At 42.9% G+C, this 27,435-nt stretch overlaps 1 protein-coding gene and 1 pseudogene across 1 annotated transcript in view; one reads left to right on the top strand and one right to left on the bottom strand.

The window, feature by feature from the left end:
• Window positions 1–27,435, bottom strand: part of LOC126878311 (A disintegrin and metalloproteinase with thrombospondin motifs 7-like) — a 140,573-nt gene that overhangs the window by 107,296 nt on the left and 5,842 nt on the right. The gene's annotated exons all lie outside the window — the stretch shown is intronic.
• On the top strand, window positions 12,809–15,574 carry LOC126878247 (protein maelstrom 2-like; annotated as a pseudogene).

Raw genomic sequence — 27,435 nt, 5'->3', positions numbered from 1 at the left:
GAATAGTCCGAATCTGCGTGCAACTTCTTCTTTCAGTGGCGTAGAAAGCCGAGAATTCCCCTGGCTGCTGTCTATATTTCGGTCAACGAGTTCCGTATCACGAACCGAGGTGGTCGATGTCGAGGGTTTTCCGTGGCACGAGTCGAGCACCAGGTATAGCCGGTAAAAGTACAAATATCAACCACGCTACGGTTTCTCGCTACTTGATCTTCTGCTCCCTGTGCTTTTCGTCCATCTGGCCAGCCTTTCCGTTCGGCTAGGCTTGTGTACAGCTGCCTGTTTGCGGACACATTGTCGTCCAACAGTCTGTATTTCGTTTACCTTATCTGTTTGCCGCGTCATGATTGCGCTGCGCAGTGATACATACACGCCGTGCCGTATCAAAGAAGATAGCCGAGTAAACCGTCCGTCTCTTTGCCCGGTCCATTCGTTCGTCTCCTTGTCCCCTGTACCGAGTATGTCTCTGTATATCCGGTCACGTAGACGTTGGCCGGGCGTCGCGACGCTCCGACGAGTCCTTTTGCGGGACTCGAGACGCTTCACTAATTCCCCGACATCACGTACGCTCGAGTGCTTCTCTCGATGATTACGTGTCAACGCCCCTCGCATGGAATTAACTCGGTTTGCGTTCGACTCGGATTAACGCTTCGTTAGAGGACCTCGAGTTTTTAGATATTCGTTTCCAGCCACTGAAACGAATGACGACGTGGAGGAAAATTGTTTTTTTTAGCAGAAAACCGAGGTCGGGTTTTCGCTTTGCGATATTTTTATCGCGCTTTGAGCTCACTAATCGTCGGTCAAACAACGAGTTCGGAAACCAAGATACCCGACGATTCGACCAGCGAACCAGATGAAACGAAATTCTATTCGGTTTACTTTGTGTAGATTCTCTTTGTACGATTTTATGAGTAGAGAAGGAAAAAAGCAAAGAATCCCATCTGTCCCTCCACGTTTCGACGGATAACGCGTTGCTCGTTAAAATCGTTCCGTTTAACCGTGAAGGTATACCGAAAATTTACCTGGAGAATTGCACTTGATTATAACGGAAATAAGAAGGAACGAGTTAACTTCGATGCAAAAGACGAAATCGAGTACCTAAATATTCGCGCGAATACGTATTCTATTCTTCTTTGAATTTCATACAACCGACAGATGTATGTGCGTGGTTATAAACGCGTGCGTTCGATATGCGGATCGGCGCGCATTAGTCAATGTTAAAGCGACTTTCAATTTGTCCCCGAAAGCGTAATATCGATCTCGGTTCAAGTCCAGAAACGTTAATAATCGTCGGAACGCGTGGCAGTCGATCGTGTAAATAAACAAATAAGCTAGAAGCCAGCAATAGAGGCATCGCAGGGTGGTTGTTGTTTCGATTCGATTGCGAGGACGGACGTTCGCCTCTAACAAGCCGTTTCCAGATGCGATCGCTTATAAACACGTCCCAGTCGTATTAATCACGCGTTTCAATGGTCGAGTGAACGCGTTAATTGAATGAATCGAAACATGCATTTGCTCGGATCAATCCGAGCGATAGCTTGTTAATACGAAATAACGAGGACGTTTCGAACAGCATGGCGACGAGGTACCAAGAATTAACCGTACGCTGGAGCGCCGCGCTCGATGATTTTCCAACCAAAATTTGACAATCGCGTTACCATCGCGTAACCAGCAATACGAATAGGTGGGATCGATCGAACGCGGGAATATGTATCTGTAATCGGTCGATCGATTAAGAAATTCAATTTACCGACCTTTTCGAATTTCGTGAAATCGTATCGCGTTCACCGCGCTTTCATCGATGCTAAACATCGTTATTCTAATTCTTGGCATGCAATAGCTGCCACGGAAAGCCACGAGTCGATAACATTAAACGAAACTTGTTCGGTTATCTAACAGTGGCGCGATATAACGTAACAATACGAGGGTTTCCGCGGGGTAGGCGTTCCGGCGGTAAGGAACGATCCGAGATTTAAGAATTAATGGCTGCTCGCGAGAGTTGCGAGGCACGCGAGGATGCGTGCACCGAAGCATTTCACACCTGGCTGCGTAAATACAAGAAACTCGCTAGATTCGATTTAATTTGCAGTCAGATTACGAGCGCAAGCTCGCGATACTGTTCGGCGTCGCGGCGGAATAAAATCTCCGCCTATTAATAACCTCGGCAAATCTTACTTCCCGCAACCGGTTGTTTCCTTCTTTGAGACTCGTTCGTTCGTTCGTTCGTTACAGATCGAGACCGCACCGAGCATAATACGAAAATTTGATCGACGCGTTAAACGCGGTTCCAACCGATTCCGATTTTCCGTTCAAATCGGCTTTTTTATTTTCCCGTGGACATGGGAATTGCCGCCGTAAACACCGTGAACAGCGGTTACGTATAAACGCGGTACTTTTTCCGTCCTATGGTCGTTTTCGGCGTACCGCGTTACGATTTTCCTCGCTTTCCTCCCCGCGATTGGTTTTTACCTTTCGCTCGTACCATCGATCGTCGTAAAACTCTTGCACTTGCCGCATACCACCTGCTTTTGAGCGTTCCTTCTTACAGCGATATGGCCGGTTTTTGCGGTAGAACGGACCGATATCGCGTTATTTTCTTTGCTTCTCTAACGATATCTTTGATTTCGAAGACGATCGATCACGATCATTTTATTCGTCACGCGATAGCCGCGACTGCCTATAATTTTACAAACGTTTCTTCGTTCTGTATCATTGTATCGAAATGTCGGATATTATCATCGAGGATCGCGACGTCTAAATTGCATCGTTACGCTTTTGAAATATTGACCGGTATTCACGGAGAGGTTTTATCAATATCGATTTATAGCGGTGTAAATTCTAATGCGTGCAAACGAATGCGCGATGTTTTCCTTACGATTCTCGCCGTGAAAAGGAATGGCGTCGTAAAAAAATCATAGCGGGCATAAAACAACGTCGATAAAACGGCGGATCGATAGTGATTGAAGGTACTTTCAAACAAAATTATTACGATCCATGACTTCCCTCGAAGCAAGCAACGTTTCGTTGTGTTAAGAACTGAGATATGTACTTACTTACTCTATACCGTATACGGTATACCCCGCAGTCTTATCTCCGTGAAATTCTTCTTATCCCCTCACCTACTTACTATCTATCTTCTCTCGCGATAGTAAAGATCATTTTTTACTCGTCCCTGCCACCCGTTTCTCATTTTTATCAAATTTTTCAATTTTAAACGTCGAATCTGTCCAAGTATTTTTCGTGGAACGAGCGATTATTGTTAATTAAAGACAATTTGAGAACAAGGAAACCCTTAGGTACGGTGCGATATCGTACGTGTTAGAGTCCGATTAACGAACGCGTTGATAGATCGACGAAAGAAAGCGAGGAAGAGAGAAAAGAGAGAAAGCGGAGGACGCGTGGGAAAGACAGGAAGACGAATAAAGCAACGAAGCAGTCGATCGCGGTGGTTGACTGACAGACGACTTCTCGCGACATCCCGACCCGGCAATTTCGTCGGAAATCTAAAATGCAAGTAACAGTGTGTTTGTCGAAATTACCATCTATCTACATAGGGGAGAACGACGAAGAAGAGATACGGAAAGATAGATAGAGAGAGGAGAGATCAGATGCTAACGTAGGTGGCGTGCCGGCACCAACAAGCCGCTCCTTGAACCGAGTTTCGTGTTCCATTACGTAGACAGACCAAAGCGTCTATCGGACAGAAGCTGCGAGGATTTAGATGCGCCTTTGTATATCGACCAGGAATACGTCGTTATGTCGGGGCGAGTTTACAGTAGGACCAAGTACGTGAGCTGGATGAAATCAGCGACGACGACGCGTACTCGATGTGGCGACGGAATTTCAGATTCAGCAGGCTCGCCCTCGAACCGAGTCGAATAGCGTTCAACCTGTCCCACGATACCCCCCTAGGATAACAACCTATTCGAAACGAGCAGGAAGGATACGGCTTAAACGCGTTATAAATACTTGTCGCCCGGTGGTCGGCTGATTCATGGATCGTTTCACGATCTCTTCCTGTTACGGGGATCTAGCAATTCGGAATTCGGAGTTCGGAATTTTGCTCGTCCTTGAACCCCGCGCTTCATTCCCGATCCAGTGAAATTATTACGTTCGCCGCGCAGACGATCCCCAATATCGAAAGCAGAAAATGCTGCGCGACGGATGTACGGCTCACGGGTCGCGGATGCTCGATTAAAAAAGGAACAGGTCTCCTTAGAAGAAAATTCTATTGCCTGTAATATATAAAATGCTCGATAAGGTTTATGGCGACAGTCTCTGCAAAGTTCCTACCGCTTTCGCGAAATTCCAACCGCTCGTAACTCTTGCGTTTAACTGTCGATTCGTTTATATGGATGGCCTTCTCTAACAGAGATTGTCCTTTGGAATAAGCTTTCCGCTAAGTTTTACAAGAGCGCTAGAGAAACTTGGCTGATACTTTTACTCTTCCGTTTTCGTGCACGCTCCTTTCCGAGATACACCGACTATTATACGATAATATACGATATATATACGACTTATTTTTTTACAGCTAACCACTAGAAATGTCATCCTGAAGTCGAAATTTATCAGGAAATAGCTTTTCGTAAACTATCGTTGGAATACATTATAAACGAGCCAATTCCGTGACGTTCGACGAAGCTAGAATTGCGAGGCAACGCATTAGCAACGCGAGAGCGATTATATATCGATGACCCTAAGATAAACGACGTCGACTTTTGACCTTTTCACGTTGGCGTGCACCGTCGATGGAATACTCCAGAAAAATTGCATTCTTTCGGATCGAAGTTAGGAAATTTTGACGCGATGGACAGGTCGAATCGATGGGCGGGTACGCGAATCGACCGACTCGCGAATCGACGTGACCGCTTTTCGTTTCTTCGAGCTTGAAAGCGCTCGTTCGCGGATCAGTTGGTTAAGTTTCTCTCTTCGGGTCTCTTCGAGTTAAAATGGATCGCGCGAACATGAAATCACTCGCTCAACGCCCCCGATGCGGCGATTTCATTGAAAAGAACTGCAACGCGGTTGCCAAACTAAGATGAAATACTCGTCTTTGGAACTGACATCGACGTCGTTATCCGAAACAGCGACTCTCGCGTATTTCGCACTTTTGAAACGTTCGTGACATTCGACGAAGATAAGAAATAGAAAGAAATCAAAAATTTCGATCGATAACCACAACTCGAAAGTATTATACAATTTGTATACCGTTTTTAAGTAGCTTCGAAGCCTTTCCTCCGCGCATTATCTTAGCTATCGAAATTTCTACCGAATGATGTACATATAATTTGCGATGGATCGAGTCCCATTCGTTCATTTTTCACTATCGTGGAAGCGCAACGATTTTTATAAAAGGCTGAAATTTGCATGTCTCGTTATACCACGCATAATAGTTTGCGATGTGCAATTATCAACTAACATCTGATATTTATGCACCGTCAGTATGCATATCCTATCGCTGCAAATATGCAGATATTTCGGCATAGATAGAAGGATCGGTGTCTATCATACACGTACCGGTAGGTGGATAGGCAGTAGCATATAGATTCATCGCGGTTTAAGAGTCTTGACACTTCGGGGACTCGCTGTCCTGAAATTTACGGAGTGAATCGTGCGACCGACGTGTTTCCGCAGATGGTAAGATATCGTGACTGAAAATCGATAGCCGCGTATCGGTGAAAACGTCAGGTCGCGTAACGCAACATTAAACGCCGATAGGTTATCTCTTCGTTCCGGTAAAAATTGCGAATTCGGCAAAGAAGTCCGCTCGGTTTCCATGGCTCGCGGGTCTTCTACTTCGCTACCGTGACTATCGCTCTCTGCTTTACACAAATTCAACGAACGTTTCATCTATCGTGCGCTAGACGATAGCGGATCGGATGGAGGAAGACGGGCGAAGGAAATTGAATAACGCCGGAAGGAGGTGCACCGTGCTCCCTTTGGATATCTCATCGTATAATAAGCGGTGTAGTCGACAAGATGAAAGATCGTAGGAGAAAAAATAGTTTTAAAGTAGATGAAATTAATCTTAGTAGATTAACTTTACGACTATTTTCGCTCTCTATATTTTCTATATCCGTCCCAATTTCCATTGTCAACGAAAACATCGCTTCTTATAAATATAATCGATACTTTAGTCGACTTTTCGAGATTTAAGAAAGAAATAATCGTTATCGAACGACGCAACAACGACTGTTCTTGTTTGAATAAACGAGCGATATTCGAAAGTACGGTCGGTCTTATGTTCGGTACAACTGGCGATCGTTTGGTTCGTCGAGCAACCGTCGAATTACGCGATTCTCGAACGTGATAAATGCAAGAACTGTCAAAATCTTCGTCGATCGTGACATCTTCCCATTTATTAAAAAAAGCCCGAACCGAAGGAGCAAGAACGGCTGGCAAAGAAAAGGATCTGCAAAGAAAAAGAAAATTCAGTTATCGCTCGAGGAGTGAACGGTAAACTTTGTCGTTTACTTTCTTTACTGCGACGATGTCTTATCGCACTCGCTTATGACCGCATTATGGCTGAACGAAACGAAATTGTTGGTACGAAACAGTAAAACCGTTTATGTCGAAATTAAAGCGCTTAATTATACTATTTACTACAACATTATTTATAAAGAGGTCGAGTTAGTCGTTGTTAGCGGAAGTAAAGAACAGCTTGAAAACTTTAACTGTGTATCTTGGTCGACGTGACGCTGTAAACCAATATAAGCTAAAAGGTAAATAAAACTTCTCCCGTAATCCTTAATTACCAGCATTCGTTACACGGAGTAATATGGTCGTTACAGGAGACTAGCGAAATCTTCTTCGAAATAAATAAAGACGAGAACGATAATAACGGGCCTTTCATGCTTCTTCCATTTCCAATTATACTTTGAAAGTATACGAAGGAATCTACGCGCGTATAACGCTATACTACGTCGTATATCTACGCGCGTATTTCTCACGGGGCAAATCGAACCTTACGTCATTTCTTAAATATGTATTTATACGCGGTTTATTCCATGTGGGTAAAATTTTGGCGAATTTAACTTTCTCTTCAGGAAGTAGGGACTGAAAGGTATAACGACGAAGTATACATGTACATAGGTAGTAGCGGTGGTCGTTTGAAGTCGATACACTCGACGCGTGCATCGATTGACACACTTACATGCGCGCGCGAATACGCCTAAGTGTAGGGGATCCGCGTCATCCCGGCTGTTTGGCAGCCGTGTCATGAAATATTCAAGATACAAATGCCACGTCGAATCCGATCACGAGCACTTCGGTTAATAAGAAACTTTCTAAACTCTAATGCATTTAAATTACCTCAGCCCTCTCCTTCGAGACTCGAGCATTCAATTACGCGCGTTTCATCCGTCGGGGATCGCGTTCACCGTCATTCAGCTTATGGATATGCTTTCGCCGATCGTAATCGTAGGTGTTTCGATTTTGTGACCGGCCGAATTCGTTTTATCGCGACAACCTTGAAACTGCTGCGGCAGTTTGACGAGTAAGACCCGACGCGGTCGATCCTTGCAAATCGTCGCAGCGGCAGCGAGTTCGAACGACGAGCAAATACGTACGTATGTATTTTTCTTTTGCCAGATAGGAGAGCTTTAAGTAATATTTACTTATTTATAATACTTACTTATAAATTATACTTATCTATAATAAATATTAACTTATTATAAATAATTAGCCATGTCACTGAGCCACGCCAGAAAAATTACTGAAAATTCTTAATGCGAGAATTGATTGTAAATTTTAATAAATAAATAAAAAAAAAAAAGATAGAACTTTATTTCTCCGTCGTACGGAAAGGTATCGCTCTCGTCTGCACCGAACCTTGCGATGCAATTGGTTTGCACGTGTGCTTGAGAAAAATTAATGGATCTTTTGAAGCAAGGTGATAGAATATATACAGATATTTCAGGCACAAAGCTGATCTGCAGGCAAATCGATAAGCGATTATCGAATGAAAATTGAAATATTGCGGAATCGTCGTTATGTAGGAACAGCGCTTAAAAAGGAACGTTTATACGACGCAAATGGCTTTTCTATCAATCGTTGATGTTTTTCAGCTTGCGCTTTAACGAACACGCACGATCAACAAGAAAGAACCAATGGTAATCCATAAATGATTGCCTCCTCGATACAGGTTGCCGAAGGTTAGGGCTATAATCAGTCTCCGCGTTTCATATTCGAGATATCTGCTTCTTCTTTCGACGAACCCATGCAAAGGGGACACTCCTCTTCTTACTCGATATACGCGATACTTCGCAGGATTTGCCTCGGAACGATCGAAGCAGACATTATTTTCTGAAATCCGCCAAAGAGTTGGCATTCGTCGTGAAAAAAGATGGTTGCCCCTTTTCAAAACGCACGATAAGAACGATTTAAAGTTTAGGGGATGATCGCATCGAATGCAATTCTCTGGAGAAAAAGAGACAGAAGGGGTCGGATAAAGCCGCGCCACAATTATGTTCCATCAACGTCATAGCTGATAGGGTTTCAGGCAAGTCGGCGTAAAATTGAAATAGGGGTTGCTAACATTTGGCCGGGGCTAGACGTGTCTGTGTGCTGGCACGCATATGTAATAGGTTTAGAGATGGAGCAGCCCTTATCTACTGGGCGAGCGTACACGCCGGTAAGATAACGGTCTCTCGACTTCAACCGATATGCAACCGTGTTAAAATCGGCCTTCGCTTAAATATAAGCCCGGAGTTGAGGAAATACGTACCGTTTTCCGAAAGTAAAAGAAGTCGTTATAGAAATGTAATATAATAAAAGGGAGGTATACGCTTGGTCTATCATACATTTAAGTTGGAGTTTTCTCGGGATAGTATAAATTGTAAATTTAAGGTATAAACTAAGAATCGTAAGAGCGTCGGGGAAGAGAGAAAGAGAGACAGTGTGTAAATGAGAGTGTTGGCTTGGTGACGTCAAAGCTAAATGAGTAAAGGAATGAGAGAAGGGTGCGAGGGTCGAGGGTCGGCATTTTCTGACCTGGGAAGACAAAAGCTGCGAGCCGAGTGTTAGAATAAGACGTACAAAGATATTGTAGTTAGTTTTTTGTATTGGGTAATCCTTGTTAAAATAAGACTAAACTTTATTGTCCCTACTCTAGACTATTTAAATACCACAGAAGGATAATACTTTTCATCAATGACTTTTATTCGTTAGGAGCCTAGAGTTCGATTAGATACGCTTAAGAGAACATTCAATGACTCGCTAATACCTTTGAAGCATCGTGGAAAAAGTTATCGAATTTATCGTCGGCTAAGATAAAGGCGCGTAGATTATTTTTGAAACTTTATTCGCGAACAGTGTGGCGTGTCTTCGATTTCAACTTCTGCGTATACGCATATTCGATGCAAATTGAAAGGAATCGCAGATCGAAGTCTCTCGAAAGGAATTTTTGACTTTGATTAGCACCGTGTGAAATTGTTTCGACACTTGACAGGCGAACGCCCTTTGTGTTGTCTTGAAACGCGTAGCGAGCAAACGTAATCATAGTTTCCCGCATGGAACGTGTTGAACGCGTTACAAGAAACTCGGTGAAATACACCGTACAGAGTAATCTATCGACGTAGACGAATCGTGTTCGATCATCTCGTGCAATTTATCTATCTGTCGTCTTTCACGCGTCGTACATTGGATGTGGGCTTTCTAGATAGTCGGCTGTATAAAACGATTCACACACTTAAGCAATTAAGCCGGAGCCGAGTAACCTTGTTGAACGAACGGCATTTATCGCGATGCACCTGTTCTGAAATCACTCGATTCCAAACGCGTCCTCTCTTTGATCAATCGTCTGTCAGTTTGTACGTATCGGTTTCTCATTTTCTCCTCGTCTTCGTTCCATTTCCCGTTTTCACTCGTCCCTTCTTGTACTTTGTCTCTTCGCGGCCGCAACTAATTTTTCGCTCGGAATGCATTTCTTATTTTTTATCCGCTGCAGCGCGTTCGCTTCTCTTGTGCGAACGTGACACCCTTTCCATGGCGATAAAGAGAGGAAGGCAAAAATTAAATCGTGTAATTTCGTTCGTTCTTTTTCTAGTTTTTCTTTTTTTTTTTTCTTGTGTGTGTTTTTCGTTTTTCTCGCGAGACTGTCTCTTCGATCTGCCGACTCCTGTTTCCGTTTACTCCCTCCATTTTCGATATACTCCATTTTCCTCGCTGCTTGCTAGCTTCGTCTTATACCACGGCGTAATTCTCTTTTCCATCTCGCTCTCTACTGGTTCGATTTTCTCTAACTAATTCTCCCCTAACTGTCCTCTTCGTTCCGCTATTTACTCTCATTTCACCACTTTTTCCCCGAGTAATCGTGCTTTTCTCTTTTTTCAACATACCGCTGCTACTTTCGTTTGATTCGAATATTTATCGCTATCACCAAACTCATCTCTCTATCGAGAGTCGATCGGTCTTGTTTTTATCCTTTCACGCGTTCCGTTTCTTCTACTCTTCGTTTTAATTAATCTTCGATGGTCGTTGCGGTCTTAGGAGCTTGAAAAGAGCGCGAGATCGCTCGATTGCCTGCGTTCGAGCATTTCTTTGGTATGGCGTTGCAACTTTCTCTTCTACTTTGATATACGACGATGTTATATATACTTCACGCGTTAATTCGATCTAATTTATTAATCTGGCCAATTTACAAGCGAGTAATATCAGTTGGTTATTCCAGACTGAGAATCGCAAGAGAAAAGAACATGGAAGAATAAGAGGAAGTAAGAGAAGCAGAGCAAAAATAAAATAGATAGAAAGATAAAATAAATAAAAATGAATAAAACGAAGTAGATGTACAGGTGTCAGGCTGGAATATGGAAAGAGACGTAGAGGAAAGATCGATGGAGGATCAAAGAGTGTTGGCTAATTAACAAATTCTGTGAAAAGGATCCGTGTTAGCATATTCGGAAGAGTAGAAAAGAAAAGTTAGATATAAATCGCAGAACGCTAACAACACAAGCATATTTTAACGAGTTTATCGTTGCTGTAGACGTATGTGCAATTAAACTAACCATACAGGTTAAACCCGTTTTCGCTCTAATTTTGCCTTTGTGTCTCCGGCAAGGTTATTTTTTTATGTTAGTCGCCCCATCATCCACTGTCTATATTTCCCCAGACAGTTTCCGCTTTGATTAAACGGCAATAGTGTTGCAACTACCGTGTGTCTAGTTCCATCGCTCGCACCAGTTTATACAGTATTTTGCCATCGTCCCAGCGATAGGTGTTTCCTTTGCTTTATCACAGACGAGCCTTCCACGAAGATAAACGTAGTTATTTCGCGCGTGAAAATTCATGCTACATATTTCGTTCGAATACCGTATCCGCTATGTATGTATCTTTCCAATCGGTAATGCAGCGTCGCGTTAATCCCAAGGTGGTTGACGAGATCTGAATATTTCGCGCGTGGTGCTTGACTCGGTGCGATGCGAAGTGAAACGAAGCGACTCGACACAACGAGAACGGTGTGGTGGTGGTGGTGGATAAATCAAAGCGAACGACAGAAACGAATTCGCGTAGTTTTGCGCGCGGCCGGAATAAGTTGCGCTAGCACGAAACAAATCACGGCCGAGCAAACTGGCCGTTTCCGGTGAATCCTGTTTTTGTTTTTCTCGTTTCGTTTATACTACTCCGTGCACGGCGAACCACGGTCCGCGTATAACATTTTCAATGTTTTTTTGAATTTTCTCTGTTCACGCTCTGTTCCGATCGATCGCGATAGAACAAGTGGAAAAATTCACCCTTCGATGCATGGAAAGCACTACGTGGTACGTTGGCATGAAAAACAGGTATTAACAGTTATACCGAATCTGTCTTTATATCGACTGCATTCGGCGTCAGATCTCGTTTTCTTAAATTGAAAAATTTAAGAACGTTGTAAATAACGTAAAATACAAAATATTCGATACAATACGAATTCAATGCTCTACAGTCTATTCCGTCTTTACAACTATCTATCTCTTCTACGCGTTTCATAGTTACATGTTACAGTTAATGTTTTCAAGTTAATGTGCTTATCCGGAAGGATTATCTAATCCTATAAGTGTTTTCGGTTTCTGGCTGGTGCTTACAAAAGTTCTTAGGTTCATTAGGCGCTGTGTTACGTCGCGTGAAATGGTCCTTCATTGTCTGACCGCCAAGGCCCAAGCATCATTAGACAGACCCTCGATAAACCTAAGGCCCCACAATAAACCCCAACCTTTTATTTCATTGTAAACAAATGTTTTCAAGTCAATGTGCTCACCAGAAAGGATTTTTTAATCATATAAGTGTTTTCGGTTTATGGCTGGTACTTAGGAAAGTCCTTGGTTTAATTAGGCGCTCCTACAAATTACGAAAATAGCTGATTTTTCCCATGAATAAGGATCAGCCAAGGTAGGAGATTTCTCCTACTTCATACCTTTATGCATACGTAGGTCATAACCAATCGGCATTGCGGATCGTTACCCTCACTTTTCCTGACGAAAAGTGTGAATAACGAATCCACGTCCTTAGTTCAAAAGACACACCCACTCCGAGCTTTCCTCCGTAATCACACAAGAACGAAATTCACTTGATCTCGGGACTGATACAGAACAGTCAACTTGTGCTCTAAACTTGTTCTCATCACGACAGAGGAGTCACATCATTTCTATACTTCTTCTACGACATCAAGTTAGTCTAAATCAACTCGAGTCAGTGACCAGTGCAAGGATCAGCGGAAGTCCAGCAAGTACTAGACCATTGAAGAGTCAGGAAACAGAATGCATTTATCGACATATCTTACTCCACGTGAAAAGGGAATTTATAGTCTAACGCAAAAGACAGCAAGATTAAAACTCAGATGGCAATAGATAACAGAACTACAATTGGTGAAGATGTAGCACAGCTAGAGTCAGAGCAAAAGAGTGAGGAGGAATTTATGCAAAACATGCTTCAATACATACAATCTATAGTTTGTATGGGTGTACAACATATAATAACTTGTAAGTCTAAAATTTATATTGCTACATGTCAATTGGATTTATAGAACAGACATGGGAATTAACATGTGTAACTTTTGTCTTGCAGAATTTACAGTTGCAGAATTTAGTATACAAAATGGTATTTTTACCTTCAATGTTTCATGGTATATGCTTTGAATATCATTGATGGAAATAGAAAGCATTTTTCGACATATCTTCCTCCACATGAAAAGGGAATTTTTAAACCTAAAGCAAAAGACAGCAAGATTAAGACTCAGATGGCAATAGGTAACAGAACAAGAACTGGTGAAGATGTAGCACAGCTAGAGTTTGAGCAAAAGAGTGAGGAGGAATTTCTGCAAAACATGCTTCCATACATAGAATCTATAGTTTGTATGGGTGTACAACATATAATAACTTGTAAAGCAAAAAATTTATATTGCTGCATGTCAATTGGTTTTACAGAAGAGACATAGGAATTAACAAGTGTGACTTTTGTCTTGCGGAATTTGCATTTGAGCAAAAGAGCCATTTGAGTTTGAGCAAAAGAGTGAGGAGGAATTTCTGCAAAACATGCTTCAATACATAGAATCTATAGTTTTTTGTGGGTGTACATCATATAATATAACTTGTAAAGTCTAAAATTTATATTGTTACATGTCAATTGGTTTTATAGAAGAGACATAGGAATTAACATGTGTGACTTTTGTATTGCGGAATTTGAAGTTGCAGAATTTAGTATACAAAATGATATTTTTATCTTCAATGTTTCATGGTATATGGTTCAAATACCATTTTGTATACTAAATTCTGCAAATGCTAATTCTGCAAAACAAGTCACACTTGTTAATTCCTATGTCTCTTCTATAAAGCCAATTGACATGTATAAATATGAATTTTAGATTTTGCAAGTTATTATGTTGTATACTCTTACAAACTATAGATTCTATGTATTGATGCATGTTTTGCTGAAATTCCTCCTCACTCTTTTGCTCTATCTCTAGCTGTGCAACATCTTCACCAATTGTAGTTCTGTTACCTACTGTCATCTTAGTTTTAATCTTGCTGTCTTTTGCATTAAACTATAAATTCCCTTTTCATGTGGAGTAAGATATGTCGATAAATGCATTCTGTTTCCTTACTCTTCAATGGACGAAAGAGCAAAAGGAGCGTGGTATATCTGCCTCGAGAAATATGAATTTCATCGCTTTGTAGCGAAGACTGGAAGAATTGTAGTTAGAATAAAAAATATTATAGTTATTCTGGAAGAACATTTCTTGGAAATACTTCGTGGAAGTATTTCTTGGCAATGTTCTTCCGATATAATTATAATGTGTATTGTTATAACTTCTATTCTTCTATTCTTCTAATCTTCTATTCTTCGCTACAAAGTGATGAAAATTCTTTTATATTTCTTGGGACAGATATGCCACGCTTCTTTCGCTTTTTCACTCCGTAAAGAGCAAAGAAATATAATGCATTTTTCGACATATCTTGTTCCACATGAAAGGGGAATTTATAAGTCTAAAGCAAAAGACAGCAAGATTAAAACTCAGATGACAGTAGGTAACAGAACTACAATTGGTGAAGATGTAGCACAGCTAGAGTCAGAGCAAAAGAATGAGGAGGAATTTCTGCAAAACATGCTTCAATACATAGAATCTATAGTTTGTATGGGTGTACAACATACAATAACTTGTAAAGTCTAAAATTTATATTGCTACATGTCAATTGGTTTTATAGAAGAGATATAGGAATTAACAAGTGTGACTTGTCTTGCAGAATTAGCATTTGCAGAATTTAGTATACAAAGTGGTATTCAAAACATATACCATGATAATATTAAAGGTAAAAATACTTTTAGGGTGGAGAAGAGATGCACTAGAAACCAGTCAGGAAACACACCTAATCACTATGGAATTAGATGATGGAGAATGTGAGTTCGCACTTATGTATGATAAGTTCTCCACAATTATGGAAACTAATAAGACTGGGAGAAAGTTTCCTGCATTGTTATGTCCTGTCGTGGAATCACTGCTACAGAGATTGAATGAAGCAAGTAGTGAACCTGTTGACGACTATCTAATCTATTCGATAGAAACACTGTTTGCAGAACTACGTAACGCTGCTGTACGGATCGTAGACGATCGTAGCATTCCTCTTGTTGTCGCCGAAATGGAATTTGCAAAAGACTTATCCAGTACACGTAGCTTCGAGTGTGAATTCCATAAAACTGCAGCGAATCCATAGTGAAGTTTTGCACGTTCGCGGGGAGACGCGATCTCGAAGATGCACTCCAACGGGAGTCGTAAAGTCCCGTTACGATTTGATTAATCGACGCCACAAATCGTTCGATCCCTTATTTCTTGTGGGATAATAAGGGTAGTTGATTGAATACCGAGAGTCTGTCTAGTGGTGCTTGGGCCTCGACGGTCAGATAATGAAGAACGTCGCGCGAATCATCTCATACGACGTATCAGTTATCAGTTTTGAAATGTGTTTTATTGGTTTCTCGAAGACTTCCGCCAGCAACTCAAATCTTCCGTTTTCGAGGAAAAAGTACATACCCCTGCGTCGATAACAGGAGAAATTGACTTATTTTGAGTGTCTTTCTAAGCAAATACATATTCATGGCGCAATCTGCATCTCTTTGCACGATGTTTGCAACGTGTTCTACGAACTTTTAACAGGAGTATTGTCTGTGCGTTAAATTTTTACCGTTACCTCTAAAACTTCTGTAGTAACTGATGGATTCTTAGAGTAAGGACAAGTGATGATGGTAGAGTTTAAAGTTTAATGTATTTTAATAAGTGATATTCAATAATAAAAGGACCGACTACAATATCGTCGCACACCGACTCACACTCCGTATCCGCTCAACTCGCACTCTGCTTCTCGACTGACTCTCTGGCCGTTGTAGCATTCTATTGTCTTTTGCTAGGCCCACCGCACACGTGTTCCGCAGACGCTCGTAGCCAGGGTCACGTAGGTCTTTTCGACGAAGCTATTTGTTTGAAGGACCCGATAACGCATCGATGGAACCGACAACGCCTCGGCTCTCGCGGCATTGTCTACAGTTGGCTCGACGTTTCTTAGGCCCTTCTCCCCGATACTACACTTCTTTTGGACGGTAAATTCGGAGAGGAACGCACGTAGAATTTGTTAACAAAAAGAGAATGGCATAAATACGAGAATCGATTAAATTTTCTCGAATCTTACATAGCCGTTTCTTCGTAGTACGAAGAAAGTATAGGCATTATTCTATCATCTGGCGTCTATTCGATTAATTGGAGAGATCGAGGCGACTTGTACGCAGACGATGCTTACGATATTGCACGGAAGCAACGATGTATGTTTAAATATTCCTCCCGAGCCGATAAGAAGCGGCTGTCGTTGACTTTGATTGCACCATTATTCCTACGTCGTAAATGGTCAACTTGGCGCGAGGGAAAATGGTAATGAGCGAGCCTATAATCGTTCTTATCTGAAGTGTATGCATGCGCGCGTGTGCCCACAGCTGACAGGATAGGCCGACAAGAAGAATCGCCGCGAGAAAGAAATTATATTCCGGAATGAGCGGATAAGATGTAACGGTGACTGTTAAAAATGAGTTCTGTGCTACGGTTTTCCGCACGTTTTATTGAAAAATTTTACCGAGTGTGAAACTACGATCTCGCGTTGAAAATTTCAACCATGCTGCCTGCTGATTATTTTTAGAGAATGCCGTGACACGAAATCTCTGTAATTGAAATTTTTCCAGCAAGAATTATTAACGCGAGTAAGCGATAAGTGTTACAGGGTAACGATTAACGACAGGATCGAAGAAATTTAACGTACATTCTACTTAGTTTGACGGTACATTCGAGATACATGGATTCCATCTGGCAAAAGTTAATGTAAATTATACGGACACTGCGGTCTTTGAGCTCCGATGGATCAAAGGTAGCCAAAAGGCAGTGCACGTCCGCCTTTTCAGCAAAGTGAAATATCTGCGAGGCATACGAAATATATCTTCATTCCCTGCGAGGCATCCTACCCTCCTTTTTGATAATACGGTCAAAAGCGAACTTGGAGATATTACGTGCGAAAAATATTCATACAATTATTCCTTTCAAATAAATGGTAAAAACTTACACAACCTTGGTCTGTTTGTATCCCGCTACAATCTCGCCGCTTTATTTTTCACTTTCTACCATACCTTTTGTTAAGTTACGCGCATAATTAGATAAATTCACGATCTTTCCCTTTTCATTTACTTTGCTATACCGTTTTACTCGAGAATATTCTTATTTAACGCTGTAACTTAATATTATATCACATTCCGTGACAAAACAAAATATAGTTTAGTCGACGCATGCAGCGCTTGGAATCGAGAGGCTCGTCCGACTAAAAGTAGTTTCGTGTCACTTGCAACGACGGTTATCCTAGCGACGCGACGCTCTGTCGTAAATGCACTTATTAGTTTTTGACAAGTGTGAAGACCGTTCTCGACTAAACAAATATTTTCGCGACAGAGAGAGATATTTTTGTTCGCTCGAAATACTCGTTCGTTATAACGTGGAATAAATGTAGTATCGGGGGAAAAAGGGCCTGAGAAACATCGAGGTAATCAGGGACAATGTCGCGAGAGCCGAGACGCTGTCGGGTCTATCAACGTGTCCTCGGTCTTTTCAAGCGCATAGTTTCGTAGAAAAGACCTGCGTGACCCTGGCCACGAGCGTCTGCGGAACACGTGTGTGGTGTGTGGTTTTGGCAAAAGACAAAAAAGATGCTACAACGGGCAGAATGCGAGTTGATAAGCGCAGTGTAAGTCGAGAGGTCACAGAGTGTGAATCGAGAAGTCAGAGAGTGCGAGTGGAGGAGCGGGATAGTATGATAATAAGACGTACGACGATATTGTAATCGGTCCTTTTGTTATTGAGTATCGCTTATTAAACTACACTAAACTCTAAATAAAACATCATTACTTGTCCTTACTCTAAGATCCATACGTTCCTACATAAATGTCAAGGGAATCTAAAAATCCCGTATCGAATTGTATCACGCTCGCCAAACGGAATCCTTCGATTTCTTCGATCGGAGGTGCGAAAGGTGGAAAAATCGCGCGGATTCTCTAATACGGTTAATTAAGGGAACGTGTGAAAAATTGCGAGACGGCCACCGCGCATAATGCACGGAACTAGGGATTCGACGGTTTTCTGCACATTTTAATAGAGAACGCTAATTAGAAACCGGATTGCATTACTTTAAATTACAGCGAAACGCATTGAGAATGGCACGAGTGCGGCGGTCAAGCCAATTAACCGAGTCTCTCGATAATTACGAGCCACCGGCCGGTCAGTCGCTTCATTTAAGCCAGCCACACGGTCAATCACCGGTCTCTGCTTGCAGAATTCAAGGACTTTTCTAATTACGCGCGTATTCCTCGTATGTGTCGAGCTGGCTGGCCGCGAGTCGCGTTTCGTAATTTTGAAATTATACGAGCCACGCCTGAAATCCGAAGTCGTCTAATTTGCGACCTAACTTTCGGCGATGAGATATTAGCCAACGGCGCAATAAATGTAAAATAACTGGAGGATATCCTGCGGTGAGAAACTCGTCGTCCGCGGTGAGAAACTCGTCGTCCACGTTGAAGAGTAGCCAAGTCCGTTTCCCACGTCACCACCGGTGAACGGGCGAGTGCGCGTAGAAATGTTTGCACGTCGGCAGTCGAGTAGTTTCGAAACTTGCGCTCGTAAAGAGCGAACCCGAACACACCACCGTACCGGCTGATATAATTGCACCATCGGCCGACGCGTAAAACGCGTAAATACGCTCCGCTCACGAGTCGCGCAACTTTCGTTCGCAATTTTTCCCCCCTCTCCCTGATTTTTCTTATCCTTCGCGACGACGAGTCCAGAAAGCCTCGTCTGTCTGTGAACAACGTTCGACGATTGTCGGCGACCAACGTACGTAGCGTAGCAGTCTACGAACAGCGTCGTTCATCCGCTGATATAAGAGCGTGCCGGATATCTATGATCACCTACTTTTCTCACGCCCACTCGAACCCGTAATCACGGCCACTTACACACCCCTACTGTCCACGTCTAATTTCTGTGTCCCCAGTCACGTCCTTGAGCGGGCTTACTATCGTGCTTTACGAGACGTATCGTGTATTTCTTAATTTGCGGCAGAAGAAACGGAAAAGTATTAAACCGCCGCGAAGACGCGAATCTTTAGGCAAAGATTACCAGTAGACTGCGGATTTATATGCACTTATAGGAACGTTAATGTTGAAGTGGCTACCACTTCTAAGAAAACTCTATATCTGGTCTTTTTAGTTTTCTCAAACACCGAAGCCATCGACAGCGTGTAGACAGAAGACTGCGACGAAGACAAACCATAAACGGTAGACAGGCGACGTTGGCTTCGAGATTTTTCAGTTATTGGGTAACACAGCTAGCGTGCGGATCTGCACCAGCTCAAATTGTATTCTTACTTATAATTACACTTCTATTTAAATATATTTTCTGCTTTACAATTTATCCACGAGTTTTCTCTGTTTACACATCGAATAACCTCAACAGTTAAATTTCTGCACAGTCGTTGTTTCTCGTTTTCTATTCCGATGGAAAATGAAATATTTGTCCGCGGACTTGTATTTCACTTTACGTTATCTTCCCGGATTCTCCCCGGACAACGCATACAGATTGGCAGCGGGGACAGTCGTTGGTCAGCGTGGATTAGATTTTTATTCGCGGACTATTTCTGCGCTTGAATTCTATCTGCCGTTGTCCGCGGATTCTCCATGAAAAAAACAGACGTGGATTGTCGGCGATACGTGTCTGAGGACAATTGTCTTCCGGTATAGACGAGGCTTAACCGCGAGTTCTCTCGAGAGCAGCTATAAATAGATCGAGGTGAAAATTGTCGCGGTATACGTACGTCGTAGGAGAGGATACACGGAAGATCGTCGAAACTTGCTCATCCGCAGCATACGACGTTGGAAAAATTCCAGTCGTATTTATATTTAATGGTTACAGTACATAGCTTCGAAACTTTCTGCATCGATCGCCTTAGGCGATATTACTTTGCACGCTGGAAATTTGCGATAATTCTAAACGTAGATAATAACTAATTTACGAGTATACGCACGAGTATAAAAATCTAAACGTCGTTTATTCGGCAGCATCGAGTAATTAGTTCGCGGTAAACTGCGTAGTGAATAAACGTGGAACGCGAGCGGCGCTGTGAAATGTGAAAACATTTGCGACAGAATATACGAAACTAGGAGGACAGCTCGATCACATGTATTTCACGTTTATCGACGAAAGTTCTTTACCTCGGTGAAACGAATACTTTGGTATTTGCTGTGTTGTCAAATAGCTAGCTCGATTCGCGTTCGAAACTCCACCTACGATTCCGTAGCTTCGACCTCGACCTCCCGTGAACGTCTGCGGCAGTATTCGGCTCGATACATTGCGCAAAAGTCGCGTAAATCAATCGCATATTGATAATATCGGCGATATACTTTCCAGAAGCGAAGAGAATCCAGAAGAGGAAGAAAATTATGAAATTCTCGGTGGTCTTCTCCCGTTGTTTCTATACGTAAATTGCACGAAAATCGGTCGAAAGATGACAGAGCGCTCCTTTAGAAATGATGCGTAACGTTGGGAGATCAACCGTAGGAGAATATTTTCTACGAACGGCTGATGGCGACAGAGACGCAATTCCAGCAAAGCAGCTGCGAAATTCGGAAGCGGGCCGCCGCGTTGAAATTACAAGGCCTGTTAATGAAATTTCGCCCTTTGTTCCGGCGTAATACGCTGCGCGCGGAAAGAAAATTCCGTAGAAGCTCATAATGGCTTCTAATGACGATTTTAATCAGTAGAGTAGACGAGAAACTGGAAGCGAGAAGGCCAGCGTTCACCCCGCGACGCGCACCGGAGTAACCTAACTTAAAACGATGGCCGTTAAGTGTCCCCGCGAAGTTTTATGGTTGACTTCGCACTAATGCGCTACACTTTGTCGCCCTGTATGTCGTTAATGGAACCACGGATTAAGGAGGCCATAAATGTTACGAGGACCAACTGCCGGCGGTGATAAGTAGTCGAAAGAATTTCTCGTTCGGTTAAGCGGCTATTACAAGAACACCTATATGTCGCCGGAACAAACATCGTCGATAACGCTGGACGTCTAGTTACGCTAAAATCTCGGAGTAGGTGATACGGTGACGGAGGAGCTGTATCGAACGATCGACGAACTTTACGACGCGACGCGACGCATAAAAAGCTACGACAAAAAGCGATACGACCGAGACACCAGGTGAAACGTGTCGCGAGTAATTGCAAACGATCGAACGTTTCATGGAGAAATCTCGCTCGCGTTTTAAGAATACAAGGTAACTTGTACGAATCAGGCTACAACGATTTAATAGCCGTTTTATGAAAAGGACGTTCGAACTCGATCAAGCAGCGTCCTCTTGGCCGATAGAGCGGTAATCTTTCTGCTTTTACTCAACCACTACGATACATAGATAACGTTCGTTGTGTAACGTATCATTGCGCGTAACGTAATTTATCGAAAATGTATAAATTAGTAGGGCTCGTCGGCGTTTTCAATGAAACCTCTTTTGGCTGGTTTTCCCTGACTTTTATTACCTTTTCAACGCGTTCGTATCAAATCGAGAAGACATAATACGAAATATTAAAAACGAACAGTCGCGCATGAAATAGGTAAATCGAAAAATTTGGTCGTTTGAATTACGTCTTTCCGCTGCTGGCGTTATCGAGATTCTGTTTCGCGTAGGTACAGATTAATTGAAATTGTCCGATCCCATAACGACGTACAAGAACATAACGAGAAGTGACGCATTTCGCGAAATTGATAGTCGAGAATTATGCATTAATCTTTGCGATGGAATGCGGAGAATCTTTTTAAAGCGACAGGAAACGCTCGTTTCCAAAAGACATTACCGCGCATCTGAGTGTCGTGAGTGACACATTAACGAAAACCGAGTTTGTGTAATCCACGGAACACGGCACAAATTTCATATCGCGCGCACTCCCATTTACACCGTTTACCGCGCGCCATTTTCACGTGGCGACGTTCAGAAAGCGGCCTGCCTTTTGCTCGCGACATATACGCGTCAGCTACATTCGCGATAAATTTGAAAGCACGGCCCGCACCAAACGGGACGAAACGACCGTGCCGGAGGAAAAAATGGAACCGCGAGAGGGACGATTACTTACGCTCGAGGAAAGTTTCCGGAGAAAAAAATTCGAGATTGTCGATTCGAATCTAGTCGAGCCATCCGAAAGAATTTGGGAAACTATCGCGCCGGTAAAGGGGCCAAATTTCTCTGGTATTCGGGGAACGAAGAAGCCGTCCGGCCTCCGCGGTAAATGCGATTAACCTTCCTGGAAAGGATGGAACGAAGCTTCGATGAAAAGTTATCTCGCTCGATCTCACTGATACTTACGTGTCTTTCGTCTACGAACGGAGGGTCGAATTCGTTTCCGAGGAAGCGATATCGGTTCGGTTACTGGGCGGAGCGGGTCCCGGGATGATGTATCGAACGAGAAACGATTTCGCTTGGTCGAAGGGACGCGTAACCGAAAAGCGTGCCGATTTCGAGGGATGACACGGGTCGAGGGTGAACTTTGCCCCACCGGGTCTGAGAAACCGGGGCTGACCGTTCGCTAAAGAAAAAAAACTACATCTTGTCGCGATAAGTCGGCCACCCTTACGCTTATTTCATTCTTGGAACGGCGATGGTATAACGCGACATTGGATGTTACAACCGCAAGTTTAATTTATAAATTTGTCCAGCTTTCTTCCATCGAAATTCTATTCGGGAATTTCCACTCGGAAATATCAACGTTAATCGCTATCCCGATACTTTTAATATCGTTTACTTCATCAGCTGAAAAATATTAGGCAATCGTCGTCTCGGAAAAGCTAACGTCCGTAAAGCGCAGATCGATGCCGTTACCGTGATGTATATCTCCATCTATCGCGTTCTTTCCCACTTGCTTCCGAAATAATTCTATTATTTTAAAACCGTTTGAAACAAAGCTCCGCAAACGATATCGAGTACGTGGAATGTTTCGCGTTTCGGAAGTTTATAATCGCTTTTACAGATTTATTCTCAGAAATAACGCTGTGCGATTGTTCCAAGTAAAACACCCGAATGTTATGCAAATTTTGAAACGCGTTCCGACTGAAAAGCCAATATTGAAAGTGGAATGGAACGGTGGGATTTTTCAAAATAGTCGTTCTTCGCGATTCGTACGGTGGAGCGCGGCGCAATGAAAAAAGAGACGTTGAATGATAAGTGACAATCGCAAAATTAGCGGCACGTTGGGCCAGAACGGTATTTTTATGCGGCGCGTGACGCGCCGTTGATAATCCTTTTGAAATAACGCGCAGAGCGGAGCTAACGTAACGCTAATGAATATTCGAATCTAATTTTTGTCTTAATTTGCTTCTTTTTTGGCAGGCTACGCGAGCCTCGGATTTCGTTATAGACGATATTAAAGCGCGTGTCCCATCTTTTTACATTTTTAATTAACCGCTGCATTTTTTATTCAACCGGCTAACTGCTTGCGTCACCTCGATTAAAATTTTTTACCGACGCTTTCTCGTCTTTTCGTGGGGAAAGCGACCCAGTTTTCGGCCGAATAAAATAAACAAATTAGCGAAACGTGTGACGCGAAGGACGAAACAAGAAGCGAGTAGTCTGCATCGATCGTGGACGAGGAGCAGGAACCTCTTTCACGAATCCGTTATCTGCACCGGAGAATTGTGGCTCGACCGAGACATTTTCTCGTCGATATATCTTATAAATAGGAAGAGAAAATTCGTATTAAATTTCCGCCTTTGATCAAAGGCAAATTGAACGGGTTATTTATCGTTGGAAATATTTTGCGCAATCCTTAATTGGACGTGACGTTTGCGTTCGATCCGATACGAGCTTGTCATTCGTTCGAAACAATATCATACGTGTATTTCGTGGCAGAGTTTTTCACACTTTCCATCGTCGAAGAAATAACCATTAGTTTCCATACGTCAATTTTATTCGGTCGAGTTTTGTACCGATTCGTTAAAGAGGAATCAAATGGAAAAATCAAAAACTATTTCTTTGAAAATAATGTGTTTCTCTGTACAAATATACATATATATATATATATATATATATGTATATATATCATTTTCACCGAACTGATTCTCTGTAAACGTCCCATTTCACGATGATTGATTCTCGCGCAATTGCAAAATATTTGTTTTAAATTGAAATCAATTGAAACGTCGCTAACCGAAACGTTAAATCAGAAAAACATGTTATTTTTGGATTTTTTGCCGCGTGTTGGCGAACCAGGAGATGGCCGGAATCGACAGAGCGCAAATCGTCGAAAGAAAAGAGCTTATTATCGCACGGTCGATAATTATTAGGTCGAATCATTTTCGCGGGCCGTCGAGTGGAAATCGGTCGACTGCTTCTTCCCAAACGAGTCAGCCCGTTCTCTGACGCAAAAACGTAATGACGTGTTTCCGAAAGAGCGAGGAACAAGGCAGGATTACGCCCCTGGGCGTACTTCTAACCCCGAATGGTCTAGGTTGTTACTTTTATTCGTTGAAATCGACGATTACGGTTATCCTTGGCTCGCAAACAGTCTGCTGACGGTGTGGTAATTAAACGCCCACCTGCACCGCCTCCATCTCACGCTATTGTCCTCTATTTTTCGCGAATCGCGTTTTTCTTGATAAATCCCAGAGGGAGATCGAGAAGCTGGAAAAAGCGCGGCGATCATGGCTGTAATTATAACGAACAGCGAGCAAAGCTGCCGACGTTCGTTAAAACGAAACGGATAGCACCGTGTTGACGATCCAACGTAAATTAAAGTTAAACGCCACGCCATTCGCGCCTCGCAATTATTTCGTTCCACGGCGAAAATCTAACACCGGGCTTTCTACACGGTTTCTCCTGTCTTTCCGTTAGACGAACTGGCTTCGCGCGAACCTGCTTCTTCCCCGGAGCAAATAAATCTTGCGAAAAAAGGGAGAACCAGGAAGGGACAGGTGAAACTACGCCGAGGCACGCTGTTCGTTTGACCGCTGAAGAATAGCGACTGAAAAACCGGCGAGTTTTTGCGGGAACGGGATCGAACGATGCGAGCAGTGCGACGAAAAAGCGCGAGGAAAAATGGCAGGTTAGAAAAACGAGAATGGGAAACGATCACCTATTAATTGCGCGAATATTTTGCCACCGGCCCACTTTTTTCTTTTATTCCGCTCTGACCGGCTCGAAGAAAAATAAATAACGGCGCGATACGGCAAACTAAGAGGCGTATAAAATTAGATGTCTTAACGAACGACGGTGAGCATTCTCTTGTTTCTCGGTAGTATATTTTCAGCGAGAATCTTACGAGGTCCCGTGATAAATGCGAATCGTAAAGCGGCGCCACCGTATCCGGAGACGTAATTAAGAAGCGAGCAGCAGTTCGAGCGTAACGGGAACGCATCGGTCTACATAAATCTGCTCGTCGAATTAAATTGAACTTTACAAATCCATTCTAGCCGGCTGGTAAAAGTTAGTCAGGAAAGTTAGCCACGTACAACCGGAGACGATTCTGTCTCTTTTCGAGTTCGTCGAGAGCTCCGCTAACTGGCACGCTAACCAGGTTCCATGGAATTTATCCCTGGCGCAGCGTGTTCGTTTTCACTCTGCTGCCGGATACCCGAAGACGCGTTCGATCATTTAGATTATGGACTTGCAGCACCACGGGCTACGTCGAACATTCGCTTTATCCATCCTTGCCGTTTCAGCGAAGATAGACCAGTCGAGTACCGGCTGTCACAGATCAGCGAAGTCGAGGAATCGACTGAAGTAGTGACACGGCGAGCATAGCGATCCTTTCTCGTTTTTAATTTTAATTTTTTACCTCGTCGTCCATTTACGCGCACAAAATGTTTAACAAAAATTTACAACTTACGCGTACGAAATAACCTAAGACCAGAATCACGTTGAACAGAACGTACATACGTTTTTACGGAGAAAAAATGTAATCGTACTTTGGTTACGCGCATAGTACGATTAACGATACTTTCGCGTGTGAATGTTAACCGTGTTTAGCGTTTCCGTAGGCAAATTAAATTCACAGCTTACATGTACGATATTTCGTTTCACCGTGAAAAAGATCAAATGTTTCACATATGCCTCCTCGTTTGTATCAAACGCTTCAACGTTTCGCGTTCGAGTAAGTAGAACGGTATCTTAAACAAATAATTCGTTACGTTTCGCACGAGTAATTTTCTTATTTTCTCAACAAAACGACGACATAATTTTTCCTTCCTCTTTTATTATTCGCGTTTAATGTTTGTCTAAGGGCTCGAAATGTCACGCAGTATCAAACGCGCGAAAAAGATAATTCTTTAGCACGCTATCTCCCATTAACGAGCGCCACCCCGACAATCGGAATCGCGGTAAACGCAGCGATCGCGTGTCGTCGGAAAAGAACCGGCGAATAAGAAGTCGCGCAATGCTGTAATTCAATTTTCGACTTAATTTATCGTCCCACCAGCGTCAAATACCGTAATCGCGAGTTAGGGAAAGGTCGAGGAACTCGGCTCGATAACGAGTCGCGTTTGTCGGCCCAACTGTAATCCGATTGGTCGTGCCTAATTTCGTGGCTAAACGAAATTCTGTCCAACCCCTTTGTTTCTAACTCGCTCCGTCCTTTTGAGATACACGAAAGATTGTTAACGCTAATTTCGTGTTTGAACTCTGCCTGCGCAGTTCTCCGTGCAGCTCGTTAACGATTCCAAGGGACGAAAGCTTATTCGCTCGATCCAGTTTTATTAAGATGCGAATTTGTCAACGTTCGTATCGGATTTTGTTTATCTCGTTGCGTTCTATTCGCTGACACGGTCGTCTGCCGTAAGCTATTCACACTCCTCCGTGGATAGTCACGCGGGGAAAAGGATGTTGTTTCGTAATTTCTTTGCGTCGTTTACCGCAGAAAATGATATTTCGATGTTTCTTTCTCTCGTTCCTTCTCTTATCCGTATATCGCTACGTTAAAATACCAACAACGCATTATCAAAATCACGTTGTCGATCGTAATCGCTAAAATTAATATTTAAAGTAATACTCCAAATAATCGGAATGTCGTTCTTCTTAACGTGCGTGAAAAATAAAAATCTCAGAACCTCTGTGGAAAGCTTACGGGATCGCTGGTGGGCATCCAGCGAGACATTAAATTTGACGATCAAACAGAAATCGGTGCCCACCTATTGGGTAGAATCGTCCTCCGAGTTGGCATCGATCCTGAACGACGCGACGGTTCAGTGGCAGGGGAGACGCTGGATGCGCGTCGCTCGCTAATTGGAGCGATAGAATTTCAACCGGGGTCACGATTGGTAAGTAATGATCGGACGTGTCCACTCGCGAGGGATACTTCTGCCACAAAGCCGCGCCGGAGTGGAACGCGGATACGACGCGACGTGTCCATTGAACGCGAACGTT

This window comes from Bombus huntii, chromosome 2, assembly GCF_024542735.1.
Source record: "Bombus huntii isolate Logan2020A chromosome 2, iyBomHunt1.1, whole genome shotgun sequence".
NCBI classification, from domain to species: Eukaryota; Metazoa; Arthropoda; class Insecta; order Hymenoptera; family Apidae; genus Bombus; species Bombus huntii.
This window is presented reverse-complemented; position numbering and strand designations above follow the sequence as displayed.